Consider the following 27788-nt stretch of genomic DNA (forward strand, 5'->3'; position numbering starts at 1 on the left):
GTTTTGGAAATATGCTTCTTCTTTCAGTCATTGATCAAAAACTACATTACCCAGAGGTTCTTGAGGCAAGTTAATACGTACATTAGGTGTGGCCAGGTAGTCAGAGACAGATAGAGAGAGCCCCTTATTGTAACTTTCAATCCAAGAAATAGGATACAGAAGAATCACCTGATCAACAGCACACAGGTAATTTCAGGCTCTTAGTTTCCTTCTTTCACCTCTCAGATCACCATTCTTCCGTTTGTATGTTTCATTGATAGGCTACCTTTAGGCTAGAACAGACCAGGGAACCTGTTGTGCAATAGAACCTGTGAATACAACACACCCAGACAATCTCTCACACCTTGACCAGACTAGGCTCTGTCAATGGAGTAGGCTACTTGACTTGGCAAAATTGATGAATTCGCAAATGTTTAAGCCACCTGTATTGGAGACGTTTAGCCTAAAGTAGCATCAGAAGGCTAGCCTATACGTTTGTTGAAATGTTTTATGGATGATAAGGTATAAAAAAATAAAATATCAAGAAAGGACAGTCTTCAAACTTTTCTTACCAAGGAAATGTACTGTACTGACACAGCGGTCTATGGAATTATATTGCGTGTGAAAACAAACGTTGTGGAAGAAGGATTTCGAGCAATGAATAGGAATGTTCCATTCGGTGGAAAACTTTATTTGGGGGGGGAACTTTGCGGTACCAACATAAAATGACAAACACACAGCGTCGGTTTTTCTTGAACTGAAATATAAACCACACGTTGAGACAACCGGTAAACTGTTTCTCCGTAAAAGTCTACCTATAGCCCGTTACAACGTTTCAATGCGGCAGGATAATGATATCGTCACCCCTAGAGTCGACAATGGTTCGTTGCCGCTGTTCAACATGCTGATGTATTTTGTAACAGTAGAGAGAGAGACGGATCCACTGCGGCCGCACTGCAGGTTTAAGCTTGAACGGGTTGCGCAAGTTACGAAGGGGGTGAGTGAACCGACCGTATGGCTGACTGTAGCTTCCAGGGTAGTTTAACTGTTCAGTCTGACACGTTTGAGGAACTGACAGGCTAAGAGTAAACCGGCCGAAAGGGAAAGGCAATGCGCCATTAATAACAGAAACAACAATGCAACAAGTGTGGGTTGTTTACGGTGCTTTGAGGTCTAACTAGGTGGGCTAGTTTCGTTGTGAACTAAAACCAGCGGAAAGAGAACCGTATCGGTCGACGTTATCAGTCAGTGCCTGTCATTCATGTCGACTGCCTTGGGGGATTGCGGAGTCAGTCGGTGAATTGCAGGGCTTGCAGAAACACGTCGCTAGTGTGACCGATGTTTCAAAATGGATCGTTTGTTTTTATAGGTTAACTATAATTGGGCCAAATGTAGCCTACACCAACTTAAACGTTTACCCCATTTATAGGCTATCAGCTGCCTTCAACACAACACAAATATGATGCTTTTGTCCCAAAGCCCTAGTCTCAAGACCCTACCACTCATTGTATATATTTATTCCATATTTATATATTTATTCCAATTCCAAAGACCACTTGACACAGAAAGAAGACACACACACACCTTGTTTGGCTGCATAGCTGGGGATAGCTTTGTGTTATAACGTTAGCTTTGTGTTATAACGTTAGCGTTGTGTTATAACGTTAGCTTTGTGTTATAACGTTAGCTTTGTGTTATAACGTTAGCGTTGTGTTATAACGTTAGCTTTGTGTTATAACGTTAGCTTTGTGTTATAACGTTAGCTTTGTGTTATAACGTTAGCTTTGTGTTATAACGTTAGCTTTGTGTTATAACGTTAGCTTTGTGTTATAACGTTAGCTTTGTGTTATAACGTTAGCTTTGTGTTATAACGTTAGCTTTGTGTTATAACGTTAGCTTTGTGTTATAACGTTAGCTTTGTGTTATAACGTTAGCTTTGTGTTATAACGTTAGCTTTGTGTTATAACGTTAGCTTTGTGTTATAACGTTAGCGTTGTGTTATAACGTTAGCTTTGTGTTATAACGTTAGCTTTGTGTTATAACGTTAGCGTTGTGTTATAACGTTAGCTTTGTGTTATAACGTGCGTTTTAATCCAGGAGTAAAGCTTGATCTGTGTCAGAGAAACCAGTCCATTGTGTCCAGGGCCAACATCACTTGGGGGTCTTACTCCTTCTTCCACAGTGAATGCAATGCTCTGGGGTGAAGTTTCCCCTAAGTACAGATCCAGGATCAGCGTTCCCTCCCCCAATCCTAACCGTAACCATTAGTGGGCACAATGTTAACCTGACCCAAGATGGGAAACTTCCACAGAGAGAAGTCAATGGGAACTGTATCTATGCAGGTCTTTACCTCCTGTAAGACTATACGTTGTGTATTGTTTGTGGGCCTTCATCCACCCCGGGACCCCAAGTTTAGTTGTCTTGGCCTAGTGACAGTTGACTGCAGAATACTGGTCTGTTCCGTTGCCGTGACAACACGGGGAGAGCTGTAGCACAACAGGGCAGTGTAATTACAGTGCAGTGTGTCAGTCTGTGTAATTACTTCCATGTTTCCACTTTCTCCTCTACCTTTTACTCCCCTTCCATCTTCTCACATTAGGCCTATTCTCTCCTCTCTTCTTTGTTCCATTCACATGGTTATCTGGGGTGCCTCTCTGTTGATTTCATTTTCCTGTCCGTTCCCTCAACTGAGTGACAACACAATGCACTGAAGAACAAGAGGGCCTTGCTCCTGCCTATAGCACTATCATTCTAGTTATGTGCTTCTGGTACAGCAGTCCTGAACGTGTTTCTGTTCTGTGTGCTGATTCTGTTTCCTCTCCGTGTGTGTGTCTCTCTCTCTGTGCCTCTTTCTCACTCTCTGTGTGTCTCTCTCTCTATCTCTTTCTCTCTCTGGTTGTGTCTCTCTCTCTTTGGTTGTGTGTCTCTCTCTCTATCTGTCTCTCTCTCTCTGGTTGTGTGTCTCTCTCTCATGCTCTCTCTCTCTCTCTTGGTTGTGTGTCTCTCTCTCTTTGGTTGTGTGTCTCTCTCTCTTTCTCTTTCTCTCTCTGGTTGTGTGTCTCTCTCTCTTTGGTTGTGTGTCTCTCTCTCTATCTCTCTATCTCTCTGTGTGTGTGTGTCTCTCTCTCTCTCTCTGTGTGTGTGTGTGTCTCTTTCTCTCTCTCTCTCTCTCTCTGTGTGTGTCTCTCTCTCTTTCTGTGTCTCTCTCTCTCTCTGTGTGTGTCTTTCTCTCTCTCTGTCTCTCTCTCTGTGTGTCTCTCTCTCTCTCTGTGTCTCTGTTTGTGTGTCTCTCTCTCTCTCTCTGTTAGTTTTACTGTTGTGTGAACTGATTATCAGTCAGCCGTTAACTGCCAGACTGGCAAAATTCCCTTCTACCCTGTGTCCACTCCCTCTGTTTGACCCCCTTACACCCTCTGCTCCCCTCTTCTCTCTCTGCCTCTCTCTCTGTGTCCCTCTGTCTTTCCCCTCCTCCTCTCTCTCCTCCCCCTGTCTCTCCCTCTTCCCCTCTCCTCTCCCCTCTGTGTCTCCCCCTCCTCCTCCTCCCTTTATTGGCCCTCCCTGCCAAAGCTCCTCCCTCCCTGTTAGTTTTACTGTTGTTGAACTGATTATCCCTCTTCCGTTAACTGCCAGACCTCCCCCCTCCCTGTCAGTCCCTCCCCTCTTTGACCCCCTACACCCCCTCCCCTCTCCTCCCCTCCTCCTCCCTCCCCCTGCTCCCCTCTTCCCCTCCTCCTCCCTCCCCCTGCTCCCCCTCCCCCTCCTCCTCCTCCTCCCCCCCTGCTCCCCTCCCCCTCCTCCTCCTCCCCTCCCCCTCCCCCTCCCCCCCCTCCCCCTCCCCCCCCTGCTCCCCCCCCCCTCCCTCCCCCTCCCTCCCCCTGCCCCCCCCCTCTCCGCCTCCTCCTCCCTCCCTCCCCCCCCCTCCCCCCCCCTCCCCCCTCCCTCCTCCCCTCCCTCCCCCCCCTCCTCCCTCCCCCTGCCCCCCCTCCCCCCTCCTCCCTCCCCCACCCTGCTCCAGCCGGAACATAATTGCAAATAATTTGTAGACTGCAAATTGACCGAAGAAGCCCAAACAGATGTTTGACTAACACATAATCATTTCAACCCTTGCTTGTATTTGTATATGATCACGTCTCTCTCTCTTGTGCGTGGGATTACATGGGAACAGATTTCTTAAATGAAAATCACTTGGAGATGATTTCCTGGTGTTTTTACAGTCTTTAATGTCCAACAATGAACACGTTAAAAAAAAATACATAAATATATATAACTTTGTATTATTTTACTTGGGGGTCCAAATATCACCGCCGGCCCCTGGGCCGCCAGGAACCCTGCCCTGGGCCTTTATAGTTTCACCTTTACATACTGTTTCTCCTCCACAGCAACTTTATCATGTATAAAATATTGTGTAAGTATATTAGTGTTGTGTAAGTATGCTGTATCGTTAATCTGCCGTTGTGTTAGACAGTGCAGTAAATGTGTTTTCACTGACAGGACAGCTGACTTGCTTTGTTTGGCTGAACTACAGACATACTTAGACCTGGAGACAGACAATGTTCAGGGGTTGTTGACAGTGTCACACACACACACACACACACACACACACACACACACACACACACACACACTGATCTTCATGCATGCACACACACAAACACACACACAGAGAAAAGGGACATGAGTTCTGGTCTAAAGTAGTGCACTATATAGGGAATAGGGTTCTGGTCAAAAGTAGTGCACTATATAGGGAATAGGGCTCTGGTCAAAAGTAGTGCACTATATAGGGAATAGGGCTCTGGTCAAAAATAGTGCACTATATAGGGAATAGGGTTCTGGTCTAAAGTAGTGCACTATATAGGGAATAGGGCTCTGGTCAAAAGTAGCGCACTATATAGGGAATAGGGCTCTGGTCAAAAGTAGTGCACTATATAGGGAATAGGGCTCTGGTCAAAAGTAGTGCACTATATAGGGAATAGGGCTCTGGTCTAAAGTAGTGCACTATATAGGGAATAGGGCTCTGGTGTAAAGTAGTGCACTATATAGGGAATAGGGCTCTGGTCAAAAGTAGTGCACTATATAGGGAATAGGGTATCATTTGGACTTGTCTCTGTGAAAAGACCAGCAGTCTGACAATATGACTCCTTGCTGTCCCCAGTCCTAGGAGCTCTGAGAGAGGGAGGATTATTAGGAGGGAGGACAGAAGGAGGGAGGACAGAAGGAGGGAGGACAGAAGGAATTGCTTGCTGTTTGGGGGAGGACAGAAGGAGGTACGAAGGACTATATAAATAAATTTGATTTGATTTGATTTGATATAGGAATAGGGAGAGAATGCTCTGGTCAAAAGTAGAGAGAGGGAATAAAGTAGGGGAGAGAGGGAGAGAATGTGAAGTAGTGACTATATAGGGAATAGGGCTCTGGAGAGAAAGTAAAGTAGTGGACTATATAGGGAATAGTAAAGTGTGGAGAGAAAGAGAGGGAGGGAGAGAATCATTTGGGACTTGTCTCTGTGAAAAGACCAGCAGTCTGACAATATGCCCTAGGAGAGTGAGAGAGGGAGGACCAGAAGGAGGGAGGACAGAAGGAGGGAGGACCGAGAGAGGGAGAGAATGTGGAGAGAAAGAGAGGGAGGGAGAGAAAGAGAGAGAGGGAGAGAATGTGGAGAGAAAGTGAGAGAGGGAGAGAATGTGGAGAGAAAGTGAGAGAGGGAGAGAATGTGGAGAGAAAGTGAGAGAGGGAGAGAATGTGAGAGAGGGAGAGAAAGTGAGAGAGGGAGAGAAGGTGGAGAGAAAGTGAGAGAGGGAGAGAATGTGAGAGAGGGAGAGACAGAGGGAGAGAAAGTGGAGAGAGACTCGAGGGGGAGGCTGTGAGATAATATGGAAATGCGTAGGTTATGGATTTGAACGGACTCAAAAGCACAGTGTAGTGGACAGGGGTCTCTTAGTGTAGTGGACAGCGGTCTCTTGGTGTAGTGGACAGTGGTCTCTCAGTGTAGTGGACAACGGTCTCTTAGTGTAGTGGACAACAGTCTCTTAGTGTAGTGGACAGCGGTCTCTTAGTGTAGTGGACAACGGTCTCTTAGTGTAGTACGGTCTCTTGCCAGTGTAGTGGACAACGGTCTCTTAGTGTAGTGGACAACGGTCTCTTAGTGTAGTGGACAACGGTCTCTTAAGTGTAGTGGACAACGGTCTCTTAGTGTAGTGGACAAGCGGTCTCTTAGTGTAGTGGACAGTGAATGGTCTCTTAGTGTAGTGGACAACGGTCTCTTAGTGTAGTGGACAGCGGTCTCTTCAGTGTAGTGGACAACGGTCTCTTAGTGTAGTGGACAACGGTCTCTTAGTGTAGTGGACAGTGGTCTCTTAGTGTAGTGGTCTCTTAGTGTAGTGGACAGCGGTCTCTTAGTGTAGTGGACAACGGTCTCTTAGTGTAGTGGACAACGGTCTCTTAGTGTAGTGGACAACGGTCTCTTAGTGTAGTGGACAGCGGTCTCTTAGTGTGTAGTGGACAGCGGTCTCTTAGTGTAGTGGACAGTGGTCTCTTAGTGTAGTGGACAGCGGTCTCTTAGTGTAGTGGGTCTCTTAGTGTAGTGGACAGTGGACAGCGGTCTCTTAGTGTAGTGGACACACGGTCTCTTAGTGTAGTGGACAACGGTCTCTTAGTGTAGTGGACAACGGTCTCTTAGTGTAGTGGACAATGGTCTCTTAGTGTAGTGGACAACGGTCTCTTAGTGTAGTGGACAACGGTCTCTTAGTGTAGTGGACAACGGTCTCTTAGTGTAGTGGACAGCGGTCTCTTAGTGTAGTGGACAGCGGTCTCTTAGTGTAGTGGACAGCGGTCTCTTAGTGTAGTGGACAACGGCGTAGTCTCTTAGTGTAGTGGTGGACAGCGGTCTCTTAGTGTAGTAGTGTAGTGGACAGCGGTCTCTTAGTGTAGTGGACAGTGGTCTCTTAGTGTAGTGGACAGCGGTCTCTTAGTGTAGTGGACAACGGTCTCTTAGTGTAGTGGACAGCGGTCTCTTAGTGTAGTGGACAGCGGTCTCTTAGTGTAGTGGACAGCGGTCTCTTAGTGTAGTGGACAGCGGTCTCTTAGTGTAGTGGACAGCGGTCTCTTAGTGTAGTGGACAGCGGTCTCTTAGTGTAGTGGACAACGGTCTCTTAGTGTAGTGGACAACGGTCTCTTAGTGTAGTGGACAGCGGTCTCTTAGTGTAGTGGACAGCGGTCTCTTAGTGTAGTGGACAGCGGTCTCTTAGTGTAGTGGACAGTGGTCTCTTCCTGGTGATCACTGACATTAAAGGGTAACTACACCCAAAATTCTACATTTCTTCTATTTTCCCCAGACCTTAAAAGTGGTCTTCTGATGTGGTTTAAGCCTCGTTGTGGACTGAACATCCAACGTAGTGGTTTTTCTATTAAAAAGGTGTGATTTTCAGAGTGAAAAAACAGGGGGAAACAGAATCCTGGAAAATCATTTTTTTTAAACAATTTTTAAACTAAACGGAAAGCCCCTACACACACACACACACACATATACATACATGACACACACACACACATGCATGACACACACACACACTACCGTTCAAAAATGTGGGGTCACTTAGAAATATCCTTGATTTTGAAAGAAAAGCACATTTTTTGTCCATTTAAAATAACATAAAATCGATCAGAAATACAGTGTAGACATTGTTAATGTTGTAAATGACTATTGTAGCTGGAAACGGCTGATTTTTAATGGAATATCTACAGAGGCCCATTATCAGCAACCATCACTCCTGTGTTCCAATGGCACGTTGTGTTAGCTAATCCAAGTTTATAATTTTAAAAGGCTAATTGATCATTAGAAAACCCTTTTGCAATTATGTTAGTACACCTGAAACTGTGGTTCTGATTACAGAAGCAATAAAACTGGACTTCATTAGACTATTTGAGTATCTGGAGCATCAACATTTGTGGGTTCGATTACAGGCTCAAAATGGCCAGAAACAAATAACTTTCTTCTGAAACTCGTCAGTCTATTCTTGTTCTGAGAAATGAAGACTATTCCATGTGAAAAATTGCCAAGAAACTGAAGATCTCGTACAACGCTGTGTACTACTCCCTTCACAGAACAGAGCAAACTGGCCCTAACCAGAATAGAAAGAGGAGTGGGAGGCCCCGGTGCACAACTGAGCAAGAGGACAAGTACATTAGAGTGTCTAGTTTGAGAAACAGATGCCTCACAAGTCCTCAACTGGCAGCTTCATTAAAAGTACCCGCAAAACACCAGTCTCAACGTCAACAGTGAAGAGGCGAATCCGGGATGCTGGCCTTCTAGGAATGCAGTAAGATCGACCATGTCCTTTGTGTATAACATTAAGGTTTGTAGGCTACACCAGACAAAGGCCTTTATCGCAGATCAAAGAGGGGGAATCTGCAGAGGAGCTCTGAGCAGAAGGTCTACACTCTATTTCTGAGCAATTTGATGGTATTTTAATGGACAAAAAAGTGTTTTTCTTTCAAAATCAAGAACATTTCAAAGTGACCCCAAACTTTTGAACGGCAGTGTACGTGTCACACACACACACACACGACACGCACATACACACACATATATACGAATTACACACACACACATATACGAATTACACACACACACACACATATACGAATTACACACACACACACACACACACATATATACGAATTACACACACACACACACACACACACACACACACACACACATATACGATTACACACACACACACACACACACATATACGAATTACACACACACACACACACACATATACGAATTACACACACACACACACACACACATATACGAATTACACACACACACACACACACACACACACACATATACGAATTACACACACACATATACACACACACACACACACACATATACGAACACACACACACACACACACACATATACGAATTACACACACACACACACACACACATACACACATTACACACACACACACACACACACACATATACGAATTACACACACACACACACATACGAATTACACACACACACACACACACACACACATATACAAATTACACACACACACACACACATATACGAATTACACACACACATACGAATTACACACACACACACACACACACACACACATATACACACACACACACACACACACACACACACACACACACACACACACACATATACGAATTACACACACACACACACACACACACATATACGAATTACACACACACACACACATGCACATACACACACACACATACGAATTACACACACACACACATGACATGCACATACACACACACATATACGAATTACACACACACACACATGACATGCACACACACACACATATACGAATTACACACACACACACATGACATGCACATACACACACACTATACGTTACGCACACACACACATGTGCACATACACACACATATACGTGTTACGCACACACACTTTGACATGCACATACACACACACATATACGAATTACACACACACACACACACACACACATATTGGTACACACATGACACACACACACACATATACGAATTTTGGTGTCAAACATATACATGCTGTCACGTTAGAGTGTTTTGTGTTTGTAGGGTCTTTGTGGTCTTTGTGTAGAGGTCATTTGGTCTTTGTGTAGAGGTCATTTGGTCTTTGTGTAGAGGTCATTTGGTCTTTGTGTAGAGGTCATTTGGTCTTTGTGTAGAGGTCATTTGGTCTTTGTGTAGAGGTCATTTGGTCTTTGTGTAGAGGTCATTTGGTTCTTGTGTAGAGGTCAAGCACACTAGAACACTACCAGCACACAGAGCAATAACCATAATCAGTGGCTGCGGTTCCGTATTGTCTGGAAACAAGAGGTGCCTTGGCTAAAGATACAGAGATTTCTGAGCATGTGTGTGTGATTAATAAAACATGTACGTAGCTGCAGCCCACTCCCCTGTCTACGTAGCTGCAGCCCACTCCCCTGTCTACGTAGCTGCAGCCCACTCCCCTGTCTACGTAGCTGCAGCCCACTCCCCTGTCTACGTAGCTGCAGCCCACTCCCCTGTCTATGTAGCTGCAGCCCACTCCCCTGTCTACGTAGCTGCAGCCCACTCCCTGTCACGTAGCTGCAGCCCACTCCCCTGTCTACGTAGCTGCAGCCCACTCCCCTGTCTACGTAGCTGCAGCCCACTCCCCTGTCTACGTAGCTGCAGCCCACTCCCCTGTCTACGTAGCTGCAGCCCACTCCCCTGTCTACGTAGCTGCAGCCCACTCCCCTGTCTACGTAGCTGCAGCCCACTCCCCTGTCTACGTAGCTGCAGCCCACTCCCCTGTCTACGTAGCTGCAGCCCCTCCCCTGTCTACGAGCTGCAGCCCCTGTCCCTGTCTACGTAGCTGCAGCCCACTCCCTGTCTCAGCTGCAGCCCCTGTCCCTGTCCCAGACTGTCCCTGTCTCAGCAGACTGTCCCAGCAGACTGTCCCTGTCCCAGCAGACTGTCCCTGTCCCAGCAGACTGTCCCTGTCCCAGCAGACTGTCCCTGTCCCAGCAGACTGTCCCTGTCCCAGCAGACTGTCCCTGTCTCAGCAGACTGTCCCAGCAGACTGTCCCTGTCTCAGCAGACTGTCCCTGTCCCAGTAGGGGTGTTAGGCTAGATGCAGCTATTTACATGTTGTCACAGGGTCCTGTCACATTGCGTTAAACCAGACATCTGCCAGATACCGATGTTGGCATGTTTAGCTGATATTGTCTGATTCCGATATGTTCATTCATCCCTGGTGTATTGGCCTGGTATGATGTAGGTCTAGTACTGTATTCAAACACTTCACTGGTGAAACACACACACACCAACTGCTGCTGCTATGTTTTGTTGGTATGATAAAGAACTGCTTTAACGAGGTGTGTGTGTGTGTGAGACTTACTTACGTAACTGACTGATGACAATAACACTACATTGTGTGTGTGTGTGTGTGTGTGCTACTAGAAGACAAGCTGAAACACGGAAAAGAGACCTTCAATCACCACACCTTATGATTCCTAACATTCCTCTCTCTCTCTCTCTCTCTCTCTCTCTCTCTCAGGTAGTTTTCACTATGCTAGGAGAGTGGAGAGGCGGGACTAAGCAGGCAAGTGTGTGACCCTTCTCTGTGATTGGTGGACAGAGATTGATGGTTGACAGACAGACGGATAAATAGAACGAGACAGACAGCAGAGAGGAGAGACGGGGAGAGAGAGATGGCTCACAGTGTCAACTTTGACCTGACTGCTGAACACATGGAGGCTGGCCTGGAGTGAGTATCAATACACTATATCAGTGGAGGCTGGCCTGGAGTGAGTATCAATACACTATATCAGTGGAGGCTGGCCTGGAGTGAGTATCAATACACTATATCAGGGGAGGCTGGCCTGGAGTGAGTATCAATACACTATATCAGTGGAGGCTGGCCTGGAGTGAGTATCAATACACTATATCAGGGAGGCTGGCCTGGAGTGAGTATCAATACACTATATCAGGGAGGCTGGCCTGGAGTGAGTATCAATACACTATATCAGGGGAGGCTGGCCTGGAGTGAGTATCAATACACTATATCAGGGAGGCTGGCCTGGAGTGAGTATCAATACACTATATCAGTGGAGGCTGGCCTGGAGTGAGTATCAATACACTATATCAGTGGAGGCTGGCCTGGAGTGAGTACGCCCTGGTCAAATACACTATATCAGTCAGGAGGCTGGCCTGGGTTTTTGTAGTATCAATACACTATATCAGGGAGGCTGGCCTGGGTGTTCTAGATATCAATACACTATGGTTCTCAATCAGAGGAGTGCTGGCCTGGATTGAGTATCAATACACTATATCAGGGAGGCTGGCCTGGGTGATTGTATCAGTACACTATATCTGTGGAGGCTGGCCTGGAGTGAGTATCAATACACTATATTGTTTTGGAGTGCTGGCCTGGAGTGAGTTATGTTTGATTAAACATGGAGGCTGGCCTACACGCTGAGTATTAATACACTATTCAGTGGAGGCTGGCCTGGAGTGAGTATTAATACACTATATCAGTGGAGGCTGGCCTGGAGTGAGTATTAATACACTATATCAGTGGAGGCTGGCCTGGATATGAGTATTAATACACTATTCAGTGGAGGCTGCTGGGGGAGTATTAATACACTATATCAGTGGAGGCTGGCCTGGGGGAGTTCCTCACTGCCCTCTGGTCTACAGCCTATTTGGAGTGTTTATCTTTATTTATTTGGTCAGGCCAGGGTGTGGCATGGGTTTTGTTATGTGTGTGTATATAGGGGAGGGGCTTAGTGGGGTGTTCTAGATAAGTCTATGGCTGTTGAGTGGTTCTCAATCAGAGGCAGGTGTTTATCGTCTGTTCTGATTGGGAACCTATTTAGAGCAGCCATATTCTTGAGTTTGGTGTGGGTGATTGTCCTTAGTGTCTTTGTTCCTGTCGCTGTTTAGTTGAGCACAAGTATAGGCTGTTTCGGTTTTCTCTGTTTGATTGTTTTGTAGTGTTTTGTGTGTATTCGGGGCTTCACGTTTGTTTGATTAAACATGGATCGCAATCTACACGCTGCAGTTTGGTGACTCTCCTTCACCACACCTGTTTGATGTGTTGAGCCTGTAACAGGAGTATCAATCACTATATCTGTTTGATGGCTGAGCCTGAGAGAGAGGAGGGGCTTACTCTCTGTTTGATATCAGTGGAGCCTGGAGGAGGAGGGGTATCAATACACTATATTGATGAGGCTGGCCTGAGAGAGAGGAGGGGCTTACACTATATCTGTTTGAGGCTGGCCTGGAGAGAGAGGAGGGGCTTCACTATATCTGTTTGAGGCTGAGCCTGGAGAGAGATTAATACACTATATCTGTTTGAGGCTGGCTTCCCAATGAGTATTAATACACTATTTCAGTGGGAGGCTGGCTTCCCAATGAGTCTTAATACACTGTTTGATGTGCTACTGGCTGTCTGTCTCTCTCTGTTTGAGTGCTACTGGCTTCCATAATAATGTCTGTTTGAATGGATTGAATGGAATGGTATCAGACGCATTTCCCAGGTGTCTGATGCCGTTCCATGTACTCCATTCCATCCATTATTATGAGCCGTCCTCCCCCCAGCAGCCTCCCCTGATATAGTGTATTAATACTCACTCCGTTCCATCCATTATTATGTTCTGGTAAACAGAAGAGGATTAAAATAAGACAATGACAGGGTTAACTGTTCTACACAATTCTACACAGTACCAGTATCCAGCCAGACCCATTGTTCTCACAGAACAGACTGACTGTGTTTGTTGGACTGTTTGACGAGTCTTTGTTCCTGTGTTGTGTGTGTGTGTGTGTGTGTTGTATTTACTGAGGAGAATTTTATGAGTGACTCACTTCCTGTGGTGTTCAGCTGCAGGGTCCCTGGGGAACAAAAGGCTTGTGATTGTGGTTCCTTTCAAATGTAGTGTTAAAAGGCCATGAATTATGAGACATGAAGAGTTGTCAGGGCTGAAGCCCAGTGGTGAGGAGTGTTTACACTGTGGCGGTTACTGGTTACTGGTTAGGGGTGTGTTTGTCTGAACACTGGTTACTGGTTAGGGGTGTGTGTGTCTGAACACTGGTTACTGGTTAGGGGTGTGTTTGTCTGAACACTGGTTACTGGTTAGGGGTGTGTGTGTCTGAACACTGGTTACTGGTTAGGGGTGTGTTTGTCTGAACACTGGTTACTGGTTAGGGGTGTTTGTCTGAACACTGGTTACTGGTTAGGGGTGTGTTTGTCTGAACACTGGTTACTGGTTAGGGGTGTGTTTGTCTTTAGTGTGTGTGTGTGTGTCCGACCCACTGAAGTACCCCCTCTCTCTTTTAAATGTCATATTATGTCTATATACAGTGTTGTAACAATGTACAAAAAGCATAGATATGGGTTTATTTACAATGGTGTTTGTTCTTCACTGGTTGACCTTTGCTTGTGGCAACAGGTCACACATCTTGCTGCTGTGATGGCACACTGTGGTATTTCACCCAGTAGATATGGGAGTTTATTGGGTTTGTTTTCTAATTCTTTGTCTGTCTGTCTCTGTCTCTGTGTCTGTGTCTGTCTGTAACAGGAGCCCAGCGGATGAAGAGGGGGTCCATGACTCCTTTAACCAGCTGATAGAGGATCAGAGACAGGAAGCCTTGGAGCTGCAGGAACTACAGAGAGACCTGGACGAGGAGGAACGAGGTAGTGTGTGACTGGGAATAAGAGAGAGACCTGGACGAGGAGGAACGAGGTAGTGTGTGACTGGGTATAAGAGAGAGACCTGGACGAGGAGGAACGAGGTAGTGTGTGACTGGGTATAAGAGAGAGACCTGGACGAGGAGGAACGAGGTAGTGTGTGACTGGGTATAAGAGAGAGAGACCTGGACGAGGAGGAACAAGGTAGTGTGTGACTGGGTATAAGAGAGAGAGAGAGACCTGAGACGAGGAGGAACGAGGTAGTGTGTGACTGGGTATAAGAGAGAGAGACCTAGTGTTAGAGTGTGGTGTGTGTGACTGGGTTTAAGAGAGAGAGACCTAGTGTTAGTGTTAGTGTGTGGTGTGTGTGTGTGTGTGTGTATACACAGACGTAAATGTCATACTTTCCTTCCTCCAGACAGTGTAGCGTACCTGTCCAGCCCTGGTCAGGAGATATGGCGTGGGAGCCCGTGGAGGGGTGAGGAGGAAGGGGGGAGACAGTTAGACCCCCTTCTAGAGGAACGCTGGTCCTCCGCCACCCTCAAAGTCCTCTCCTCCATGCCCAGCCGCACCATCGGTAAGTCCCCCTACGACACCCTTATGACATACTTATGGCACCTCTACGACACCCTTATGACATACTTATGGCACCTCTACGACACTCTTATGACATACTTATGGCACCTCTACGACACTCTTATGACATACTTATGGCACCTCTACGACACCCTTATGGCACCTCTACGACACTCTTATGACATACTTATGGCACCTCTACGACACCCTTATGGCACCTCTACGACACTCTTATGACACTCTTATGGCACCTCTACGACAGTCTTAAGATGGCTGTATGGACATCTACCTAGTATTTCTTCTGTTCACGCTTCACGAGAGAGAGAGCGAGGTAGTTTCAGAAGTCTAAACTATTTCTGCCGTTGTCATGTGACTGTTAGTTCCTCTAGCTAGCAGGTGCGCCAGCCAGCCACTATCAACACATCAACAGATACTGTATCTAACACAGTGGCTCTAAAAACACCATGGCACAAACAAGACTTCTGTCCCTCTACAAGACATAGTTTAGGAATCATGTATCTACACACCTTCCCTCACCCCCTCTTAACGGAGGTGCTGTCATCTCTCAGTACTATAACAGGACCCTGTTAACTTCCTGTCTCTCTCTCTAGGTCAAAGTGGAGGTGCTGTCATCTCTCAGTACTATAACAGGACACGGTTAACTTCCTGTCCTCTCTCTAGGTTGTAGTGGAGGTGCTGTCATCTCTCAGTACTATGGAGGACCCTGTTAACAGTACTAGACCCTGTTAACTTCCTCTCCTCTCTCTAGGTCGTAGTGGAGGTGCTGTCATCTCTCAGTACTATAACAGGACCCTGTTAACCTCCTGTCCTCTATCTAGGTCGTAGTGGAGGTGCTGTCATCTCTCAGTACTATAACAGGACCCTGTTAACTTCCTGTCCTCTCTCTAGGTCATAGTGGAGGTGCTGTCATCTCTTAGTGGAGGTGCTGTCATCTCTCAGTACTAGACCCTGTTAACTTCCTCTCCTCTCTCTAGGTCGTAGTGGAGGTGCTGTCATCTCTCAGTACTAGACCCTGTTAACTTCCTGTCCTCTCTCTAGGTCATAGTGGAGGTGCTGTCATCTCTCAGTACTAGACCCTGTTGGAGGTGCTGTCATCTCTCAGTACTAGACCCTGTTAACTTCCTCTCCTCTCTCTAGGTCGTAGTCGAGGTGCTGTCATCTCTCAGTACTATAACAGGACCCTGTTAACTTCCTGTTCCTCTCTCTAGGTCGTAGTGGAGGTGCTGTCATCTCTCAGTACTATAACAGGACCCTGTTAACTTCCTCTCCTCTCTCTAGGTCGTAGTGGAGGTGCTGTCATCTCTCAGTACTATAACAGGACCCTGTTAACCTCCTGTCCTCTCTCTAGGTCATAGTGGAGGTGCTGTCATCTCTCAGTACTATAACAGGACCCTGTTAACCTCCTGTCCTCTCTCTAGGTCGTAGTGGAGGTGCTATCATCTCTCAGTACTATAACAGGACCCTGTTAACTTCCTCTCCTCTCTCAGGTCGTAGTGGAGGTGCTGTCATCTCTCAGTACTATAACAGGACCCTGTTAACCTCCTGTCCTCTCTCTAGGTCGTAGTGGAGGTGCTGTCATCTCTCAGTACTATAACAGGACCCTGTTAACTTCCTCTCCTCTCTAGGTCGTAGTCGAGGTGCTGTCATCTCTCAGTACTATAACAGGACCATGAAGTTGAGAAGACGCAGACAGAGCAGGCCTTCCATAAAGGACTTTTCCCGCTCCGCACGGCCCAGTATCCGTGGTCACGGCATGGAGACAGACTGCATGGAGACCGAGGGCGTGGATGAGGAGGGTGAGGTCACTCATTTAAACGTTACACACGCACTGAAATACCAACATTTTTGTTGTAATGATGCCATAACCCACGCATAACTAATGTGTGTGTCTGTCTGTCTCTGTTGCGCTGCAGGGCGTAAGCGTGACCAACTGGTCAACAACCTTCAGAACCCTCTCTGAGTGACCGGGTCAGGATGTTGCGAGCTATGCCTCTCTCTGTGGCAGAGAAGAGTGAACTAAGGTATCTATTCTCCTCTACCATCCTGCTGTCCACATCTCTCTCATTTTCTCATCCGTCTATCCTGCTGCCCATATCTCTCTCTCTTTCCCCATCCCTCTATCCTGCTGACCATCTCTCTCTCTTTCTCATCTCTCTATCCTGCTGTCCATTTCTCTTTCCCATCTCTCTTTTTCTCATCCCTCTATCCTGCTGTCCATATCTCTCTCTCTTTCTCATCCCTCTATCCTGCTGTCCATATCTCTCTCTCTTTCTCATCCCTCTATCCTGCTGTCCATATCTCTCTCTCTTTCTCATCCCTCCTATCCTGCTGGCCATATATCTCTCTCTTTCTCCATCCCTCTATCCTGCTGGCCATATCTCTCTCTCTTTCTCATCCCTCTATCCTGCTGTCCATATCTCTCTCTCTTTCTCCATCCCTCTATCCTGATGTCCATCTCTCTCTTTCTCTTCCCTCTATCCTGCTGTCCATCTCTCTCTCTCTTTCTCCATCCCTCTATCCTGATGTCCATCTCTCTCTCTCTTTCTCATCCCTCTATCCTGCTGTCCATATCTCTCTCTCTTTCTCCATCCCTCTATCCTGATGTCCATATTTCTCTCTCTTTCTCTTCCCTCTATCCTGCTGTCCATATCTCTCTTTTTTTCATCCCTCTATCCTGCTGTCCATATCTCTCTCTCTTTCTCATCTCTCTCTCTCTCTCTCTCCTCTATCAATTCAATTCAAGGGCTTTATTGGCATGGGAAACACATGTTAGCATTATCAAAGCAAGTGAAGTAGATAATAATATACAAAAGTTAAATCAACAAAAATGAACAGTAAACATTACACACATTACACAGAAGTATCTCTCTCTCTCTCTCCTCCCTGCAGCTCTATCAATAGGTCTCTTCCATAAGTGAGTGATTGAGGAATAGAGTATCATCTTGTAACCACCTCCCCCTCTCTCCCCTCCTCCCTCTCTCTCCCTCTCCTCTCCCTCCTCCCTCTCTCCCTCTCCTCTATCCCTCTCTCCTTTCCTCCTCCCTCCCCTCCTCCCTCTCTCCCCTCCTCCCCCATCCCTTTCTCCCCTCTCCTGCTGTCCCTTCCTCCCTCCTCCCTCTATCCCTCCTCCCTCTCCATCCCTCTTCTCCCTCCTCCCTCTCTCCCCTCCCTCCCTCTCTCCCCTCCTCCCTCTCTCTCCCTCCTCCCTGTCTCCTCCCTCTCTCCCCCATCCCTCTCTTACCCTCCTCCCTCTCTCCCTGCCCCCATCCCTCTCTCTCTCTTCTCCCCTCCTCCCCTCTCTCCCTCCCCCCATCCCTCTCTCTCTCTTCTCCCCTCCTCCCTCTCTCCCCTCCTCCCTCTCTCCCCCCATCCCTCTCTCTCTCCAGGAGGTTGGCTGACAGGAAGGGTCAACGCTCCAATCACAGTCAGATCTCCTGTTGCAGCCAGCTCAAGTATCACATCATCATCGTAAGTCACACAGTCAGATCTCCTGTTGCAGCCAGCTCAAGTATCACATCATCATCGTAAGTCACACAGTCAGATCTCCTGTTGCAGCCAGCTCAAGTATCACATCATCATCGTAAGTCACACAGTCAGATCTCCTGTTGCAGCCAGCTCAAGTATCACATCATCATCGTAAGTCACACAGTCAGATCTCCTGCTCCAATATTACATTGGTCCAGTTTCTGATACATTTCAGGCGTCCACCACGTCATGCACTCTGCAGCTGGCCATCAGACTGCTGGATCACGTGATGTTATCTGACATGTTGAACACCTTTCCAGGCCTCAGCTGATCTGTCTAGACAGCAGTCAGGGTGTTTGTCTTAGTTCCTGTGGGTGTCAGGGGTTTACAGCTGTGGTCTCCCAGCGGTCGTGACAGACAGACAGACAGGCAGACAGACAGACAGGCAGACAGACAGACAGGCAGACAGACAGACAGACAGGCAGACAGGCAGACAGACAGACAGGCAGACGGACGTATGTCATGTTGGTGGGTGTTTCCTGTAGCTGTGTATCACAATCTGATGGTGTTCTAGTCCTCTTGTCCAGGACTTAATGTCCCTGTGAGGGTGAATCGTACGGTCCATTCTCTTAGACTAGGCCCTGCTCATTATGGGTGAATCGTACGGTCCATTCTCTTAGACTAGGCCCTGCTCATTATGGGTGAATCGTACAGTCCATTCTCTTAGACTAGGCCCTGCTCATTATGGGTGAATCGTACGGTCCATTCTCTTAGACTAGGCCCTGCTCATTATGGGTGAATCGTACAGTCCATTCTCTTAGACTAGGCCCTGCTCATTATGGGTGATCGTACGGTCCATTCTCTTAGACTAGGCCCTGCTCATTATGGGTGAATCGTACGGTCCATTCTCTTAGACTAGGCCCTGCTCATTATGGGTGAATGTACGGTCCATTCTCTTAGACTAGGCCCTGCTCATTATGGGTGAATGTACGGTCCATTCTCTTAGACTAGGCCCTGCTCATTATGGGTGATTAATGTACGTCCATTCTCTTAGACTAGGCCCTGCTCATTATGGGTGAATCGTACGGTCCATTCTCTTAGACTAGGCCCTGCTCATTATGGGTGAATCGTACAGTCCATTCTCTTAGACTAGGCCCTGCTTATTATGGGTGACTCGTACAGTCCATTCTCTTAGACTAGGCCCTGCTCATTATGGGTGAATCGTACAGTCCATTCTCTTAGAGTAGGCCCTGCTCATTATGGGTGAATCGTACAGTCCATTCTCTTAGACTAGGCCCTGCTCATTATGGGTGAATCGTACAGTCCATTCTCTTAGACTAGGCCCTGCTCATTATGGAGGGACGGCAAAGCAGAGTTTCTCAGATGGCTCAGTTGTGGAGGCAACTAAGTTATTATGAGACATTTTTAGTTAATGAGGAAACAGAATATGTGTCCTATAATTCTAATTCTCTTTTCAATGGGTTAGTATGTGGACACAAACACCACTGTAGTTGACACTGACCCTCTCTTCCCCTCCAGGCTCTGAGACATAGCTGGTACAGTTGTCTCTCCTTCCTCCACTCCCTACAGCTGTGGCAGGTAAGGCTGTCTCTGTCTCTCTCTCTCTCCCATTGTATCTCTGTTCTTTCTCACCATCTCTGTTCCTCTTCCTCAGGTGGCGCTGAAGAGGGTGAGCGGTCATTTCGGCACCGGCGTCCTCTCTTACTTCCTGTTCGTCAAGACCCTCCTCTTCTTCAACATCTTCCTGTTCCTGGTCACGGGTTTGTTACTGGCCGTGCCCCAGGCAGTACACTCCCCACATTAACCCAGGGACACGAAGCCTTCTCTGGGCTGGAGCTGCTCACTGGAGGGGTAAGAACCAGACATTCACCCCGCACCAAACACACTGTCCCATACCTCCAAATACCAAACATACCACCCCTCTAGACCCCCCCCTCTCTCTCCTCTCTCTCTCTCTCCCCTCTCTCTCCTCAGGGTTATTTCTCAGACTCAGTGATGTACTATGGTTACTATAGTAACTCTACCCTGTCTAAGGACTGTAGAGTCACTAGTAGCAGTATGGAGCAGCAGCCCAGTCCCTCTGTATCTAGAAGGACAATGGAGACAGACTGTGGAGGGAAGCCGTCCCTACAACATGCCCCTGGCTTACTTCTTCACCATAGGACTGGCTTTCTTCATCACCTGCATCATCCTCGTCTACAGGTGTGTTTGTGTCCTTGTCTCTCGTCAATTTCTCTCTCATCTCAGCTTTCACTTTTTGATCAGGTGTGTGTGGGGGGGGCATGTGTTTTGAACACTCAGTGTATTTAGGATATGTTAAACTACAGCACATTAGCACATTACATTAGTAACAGTTCACAAAGTAAGGGGTGTGTGTGTGTGTGTGTGTGTGTGTGTGTCATCCCCCAGCATGTCCAAGTCGTTTGGTCAGAGTTTCCGTATAGACAAGTCACATGGTATCCTGGCGATGAAGGTGTTCTGTTCCTGGGACTTTAAAGTCATCAAGAAAACCTCCGTCAAACTCCGGTCTGAAAACATCTGCATTCAACTCAGGGTAGGGACACGAACACACTCAGGGTAGGGACACGAACACACTCAGGGTAGGGACACGAACACACTCAGGGTAGGGACACGAACACACTCAGGGGTAGGGACACGAACACACTCAGGGTAGGGACACGAACACACTCAGGGTAGGGACTCTGAACACACTCAGGGGTAGGGACACGAACACACTCAGGGGTAGGGACACGAACACACTCAGGGGTAGGGACACGAACACACTCAGGGGTAGGGACACGAACACACTCAGGGGTAGGACTGAACACACTCAGGGGTAGGGACACGAACACACTCAGGGGTAGGGACAGAGGGAACACACTCAGGGGTAGGGACACGAACACACTCAGGGGTAGGGACACGTAGGGACAACACTCAGGGGTAGGGACACGAACACACTCAGGGGTAGGGACACGAACACACTCAGGGGTAGGGACACGAACACACTCAGGGGTAGGGACACGAACACACTCAGGGGTAGACACGAACACACTCAGGGGTAGGGACACGAACACACTCAGGGGTAGGGACACGAACACACTCAGGGGTAGGGACACGAACACACTCAGGGGTAGGGACACGAACACACTCAGGGGTAGGGACACTCAGGGGTAACACACTCAGGGGTAGGGACACGAACACACTCAGGGGTAGGGACACGAACACACTCAGGGGTAGGGACACGAACACACTCAGGGGTAGGGACACGAACACACTCAGGGGTAGGGACACGAACACACTCAGGGGTAGGGACACGAACACACTCAGGGGTAGGGACACGAACACACTCAGGGGTAGGGACACGAACACACTCAGGGGTAGGGACACGAACACACTCAGGGGTAGGGACACGAACACACTCAGGGTAGGGGGGTAGGGACACGAACACACTCAGGGGTAGGGACACGAACACACTCAGGGGTAGGCATGTGAACACACTCAGGGGTAGGGACACGAACACACTCAGGGGTAGGGACACGAACACACTCAGGGGTAGGGGACACAGGGGTAGGGAACACACTCAGGGGTAGGGACACGAACACACTCAGGGGTAGGGACACGAACACACTCAGGGGTAGGGACACGAACACACTCAGGGGTAGGGACACGAACACACTCAGGGGTAGGGACACGAACACACTCAGGGGTAGGGACACGAACACACTCAGGGGTAGGGACACGAACACACTCAGGGGTAGGGACACGAACACACTCAGGGGTAGGGACACGAACACACTCAGGGGTAGGGACACGAACACACTCAGGGGTAGGGACACGAACACACTCAGGGGTAGGGACACGAACACACTCAGGGGTAGGGACACGAACACACTCAGGGGTAGGGACACGAACACACTCAGGGGTAGGGACACGAACACACTCAGGGGTAGGGACACGAACACACTCAGGGGTAGGGACACGAACACACTCAGGGGTAGGGACACGAACACACTCAGGGGTAGGGACACGAACACACTCAGGGGTAGGGACACGAACACACTCAGGGGTAGGGACACGAACACACTCAGGGGTAGGGACACGAACACACTCAGGGGTAGGGACACGAACACACTCAGGGGTAGGGACACGAACACACTCAGGGGTAGGGACACGAACACACTCAGGGGTAGGGACACGAACACACTCAGGGGTAGGGACACGAACACACTCAGGGGTAGGGACACGAACACACTCAGGGGTAGGGACACGAACACACTCAGGGGTAGGGACACGAACACACTCAGGGGTAGGGACACGAACACACTCAGGGGTAGGGACACGAACACACTCAGGGGTAGGGACACGAACACACTCAGGGGTAGGGACACGAACACACTCAGGGTAGGGACACGAACACACTCAGGGGTAGGGACACGAACACACTCAGGGGTAGGGACACGAACACACTCAGGGGTAGGGACACGAACACACTCAGGGGTAGGGACACGAACACACTCAGGGGTAGGGACACGAACACACTCAGGGTAGGGACACGAACACACTCAGGGGTAGGGACACGAACACACTCAGGGTAGGGACACGAACACACTCAGGGTAGGGACACGAACACACTCAGGGTAGGGGAACACACTCAGGGGTAGGGACACGAACACACTCAGGGGTAGGGACACGAACACACTCAGGGGTAGGGACACGAACACACTCAGGGGTAGGGGGAACACACTCAGGGTAGGGACACGAACACACTCAGGGGTAGGGACACGAACACACTCAGGGGTAGGGACACGAACACACTCAGGGTAGGGACACGAACACACTCAGTGTAGGGACACGAACACACTCAGTGTAGGGACACAGGGTAGGGACACGAACACACTCAGGGGTAGGGACACGAACACACTCAGGGTAGGGACACGAACACACTCAGGGGTAGGGACACAGGGTAGGGACACAGGGTAGGGACACGAACACACTCAGTGTAGGGACACAGGGTAGGGACACAGGGTAGGGACACAGGGTAGGGACACGAACACACTCAGTGTAGGGACACAGGGTAGGGACACAGGGTAGGGACACAACACACTCAGGGTAGGGACACGAACACACTCAGGGTAGGGACACGAACACACTCAGGGGTAGGGACACGAACACACTCAGGGGTAGGGACACGAACACACTCAGGGGTAGGGACACGAACACACTCAGGGGTAGGGACACGAACACACTCAGGGGTAGGGACACGAACACACTCAGGGTAGGGACACGAACACACTCAGGGTAGGGACACGAACACACTCAGGGGTAGGGACACGAACACACTCAGGGGTAGGGACACGAACACACTCAGGGGTAGGGACACGAACACACTCAGGGTAGGGACACGAACACACTCAGGGTAGGGACACGAACACACTCAGGGTAGGGACACGAACACACTCAGTGTAGGGACACAGGGTAGGGACACGAACACACTCAGGGTAGGGACACGAACACACTCAGGGTAGGGACACGAACACACTCAGGGTAGGGACACGAAACACACTCAGGGTAGGGAGTTGAACACACTCAGGGTAGGGACACGAACACACTCAGGGTAGGGACATGAACACACTCAGGGTAGGGACACGAACACACTCAGTGTAGGGACACAGGGTAGGGACACGAACACACTCAGTGTAGGGACACAGGGTAGGGACACGAACACACTCAGGGTAGGGACACGAACACACTCAGGGTAGGGACACGAACACACTCAGGGTAGGGACACGTACACATACCTTCTGTTTGTCCGGCATCCTTTTCAACTTCCAGATCAACATTGAGCTGCTCCTGTTTTTCTTACCATTCTTCAAAGGACATTCTCCTTAGAGTCCTATATATATACACACACACACACACTTAAGGAAAACGCTAATTCTCACAATCACCTCTCCCCCTCCCTCCTTATGTTGTTAGAGGAGACTAGTCGTAACCATGTCTCGCTCTCTCTCTCTCTCTCTGTAGGAGTTGTTAGAGGAGACTAGTCGTAACCATGTCTCTGTCGGAGTTGTTAGAGGAGACTAGTCGTAACCATGTCTCTCTCTCTCTGTGTAGGAGTTGTTAGAGGAGACTAGTCGTAACCATGTCTCTCTCTGTGTAGGAGTTGTTAGAGGAGACTAGTCGTAACCATGTCTCTCTCTGTGTAGGAGTTGTTAGAGGAGACTAGTCGTAACCATGTCTCTCTCTCTCTCTGTGTAGGAGTTGTTAGAGGAGACTAGTCGTAACCATGTCTCTCTCTGTGTAGGAGTTGTTAGAGGAGACTAGTCGTAACCATGTCTCTCTCTCTGTGTAGGAGTTGTTAGAGGAGACTAGTCGTAACCATGTCTCTCTCTGTGTAGGAGTTGTTAGACTAGTCGTAACCATGTCTCTCTCTGTGTAGGAGTTGTTAGAATAATCATAACCATGTCTCTCTCTCTCTGTGTAGGAGTTGTTAGAATAATCATAACCATGTCTCTCTCTCTCTGTGTAGGAGTTGTTAGAATAATCATAACCATGTCTCTCTCTCTCTGTGTAGGAGTTGTTAGAGGAGACGAGTCGTAACCATGTCTCTCTCTGTGTAGGAGTTGTTAGAGGAGACTAGTCGTAACCATGTCTCTCTCTGTGTAGGAGTTGTTAGAGGAGACTAGTCGTAACCATGTCTCTCTCTCTGTGTAGGAGTTGTTAGAGGAGACTAGTCGTAACCATGTCTCTCTCTCTCTCTGTGTAGGAGTTGTTAGAGGAGACTAGTCGTAACCATGTCTCTCTCTGTGTAGGAGTTGTTAGAGGAGACTAGTCGTAACCATGTCTCTCTCTCTGTGTAGGAGTTGTTAGAGGAGACTAGTCGTAACCATGTCTCTCTCTGTGTAGGAGTTGTTAGAGGAGACTAGTCGTAACCATGTCTCTCTCTGTGTAGGAGTTGTTAGAGGAGACTAGTCGTAACCATGTCTCTCTCTCTCTGTGTAGGAGTTGTTAGAGGAGACTAGTCGTAACCATGTCTCTCTCTCTGTGTAGGAGTTGTTAGAGGAGACTAGTCGTAACCATGTCTCTCTCTCTCTCTCTGTGTAGGAGTTGTTAGAGGAGACTAGTCGTAACCATGTCTCTCTCTCTCTCTCTCTGTAGGAGTTGTTAGAGGAGACTAGTCGTAACCATGTCTCTCTCTGTGTAGGAGTTGTTAGAGGAGACGAGTCGTAAGCATGTCCAGAAGACTGCGTGTCAGAGAATAGGACGTGTGCTGGTACATGTTCTGGCCTGGTTCATCTGTATCGGCAGTACAGTGGCCTGTGTTCTAGCTCTCTACTACTTCTCTGAGTACATGCACAAGGTAAGAGACACGTTTTCAGCTGCTCTACATTGGTTTCATTCTCCACTGACGTCTTACACCTTCTGTCCCTCTCTCTCTCTTCCTCCCCCCCTCCCTCTGTAGGACCTCCAGTACAGATCTCGTATTCCCACTAAGGACCCTCTCTCTCTCTTCCTCTCCCTCTGTAGGACCTCCAGTACAGATCTCGTATTCCCACTAAGGACCCTCTCTCTCTCTTCCTCCCCTCTCCCTCTGTAGGACCTCCAGTACAGATCTCGTATTCCCACTAAGGACCCTCTCTCTCTCTTCCTCCCCCTCCCTCTGTAGGACCTCCAGTACAGATCTCGTATTCCCACTAAGGACCCCTCTCTCTTTTCCTCCCCCTCCCTCTGTAGGACCTCCAGTACAGATCTCGTATTCCCACTAAGGACCCCTCTCTCTTCCTTCCCCCCCCTCCCTCTGTAGGACCTCCAGTACAGATCTCGTATTCCCACTAAGGACCCTTTCTCTCTCTCTCTTCCTCCCCCTCCCTCTGTAGGACCTCCAGTACAGATCTCGTATTCCCACTAAGGACCCTCTCTCTCTCTTCCTCCCCCTCTCCCTCTGTAGGACCTCCAGTACAGATCTCGTATTCCCACTAAGGACCCTCTCTCTCTCTTCTTCCTCCCCCTCCCTCTGTAGGACCTCCAGTACAGATCTCGTATTCCCACTAAGGACCCTCTCTCTCTCTTCCTCCCCCTCCCTCTGTAGGACCTCCAGTACAGATCTCGTATTCCCACTAAGGACCCTTTCTCTCTCTTCCTCCCCCTCTCCCTCTGTAGGACCTCCAGTACAGATCTCGTATTCCCACTAAGGACCCTCTCTCTCTCTTCCCTCCCCCTCCCTCTGTAGGACCTCCAGTACAGATCTCGTATTCCCACTAAGGACCCTCTCTCTCTCTTCCTCCCCCTCCCTCTGTAGGACCTCCAGTACAGATCTCGTATTCCCACTAAGGACCCTCTCTCTCTCTTCCTCCCCCTCCCTCTGTAGGACCTCCAGTACAGATCTCGTATTCCCACTAAGGACCCTCTCCTGAAGGAAGCCAGTCTGTTGGCCCTGCCAGTCGTAGTGTCTCTCATCAACCTCCTGCTCCCTGGCATCTTCAACGCTACTGCCTGGATGGAGGAGTACGACTCACCCAGCGTAAACACATACATCGCCATCAGCAGGTAGGGGGAACTGCAGTCCACAAACTGTGTGTGTGTGTGGAGCACTATGACTCCCCCTGCGTTCACACATACATCGCCATCTGCAGGTAGAGGGTGGATGTGCACCCTACAGACTTAATGAAGTTAATGGAGAGTTTATGGAAATCAAGAGAGTCTTGCTAGTTGACAGAAGTGTGTGTGTGTCTGTGTGTGCTAAACATGTAAAACATCTATACTATTTGTGTGTTTCAGGAACCTGATGTTGAAAGTGAGCGTGCTGGTAGTGCTGTGCTTCCATTGGCTGGGCCGGATCGCTTCTGACCCCCACAGCATTGGCCTGCAGGTGAGAGGAACATTCCCGTTCCAGTATTCCGCTTCTGTCCCAACTTTTTCATTCTGTCCCAACGTTCCCATTCTGTGCCAGTTCTGTCCCAACGTACCCATTCTGTTTACCCATTCTGTCCCAACATTCCCATTCTGGTCCCATTCTGTCCCAACATTCCCATTCCCATTCTGGTCCCATTCTGTCCCAACGTTCCCATTCTATCCCAACGTTCCATTTACAGCATTATGTATCAAAATGAAATCTGTGCTGCTGTTATGACTGGTGTCTCATGTGTTGTTGATATTGATGTTATTGTTGTTGATGTAGTTTGTTGTGGTGTTGTCAGTGCTGGGAGAGTTTTGTAGGACAAGAGCTGTACCGCTTCCTCCTCATGGACTTCATCTTTACCATACTGGACACCTTCTTTGGAGAGTTCCTCTGGAGGTGGGTTGTCTGTCTGTCTGTTTGTCTGTGTGTGTCTCTCTCTGTGTCTCTCTCTGTGTCTCTCTCTCTCTGTGTCTCTCTCTCTCTGTGTCTCTCTCTGTGTCTCTCTCTCTCTCTCTCCCTCATATTCTTGCTCATAAACTCGGCAACTCGTTCAACGCGCTGTACAATCTATATTGCTTTCTTTCCCGTTCTCAAC

At 48.5% G+C, this 27788-nt stretch overlaps 1 pseudogene; it reads left to right on the forward strand.

Annotated features, from left to right (window-relative positions):
* On the forward strand, positions 1–27788 carry LOC121842844 (annotated as a pseudogene).

This window comes from Oncorhynchus tshawytscha, unplaced genomic scaffold (genome assembly GCF_018296145.1).
Source record: "Oncorhynchus tshawytscha isolate Ot180627B unplaced genomic scaffold, Otsh_v2.0 Un_contig_2236_pilon_pilon, whole genome shotgun sequence".
Taxonomy (NCBI): Eukaryota; Metazoa; Chordata; class Actinopteri; order Salmoniformes; family Salmonidae; genus Oncorhynchus; species Oncorhynchus tshawytscha.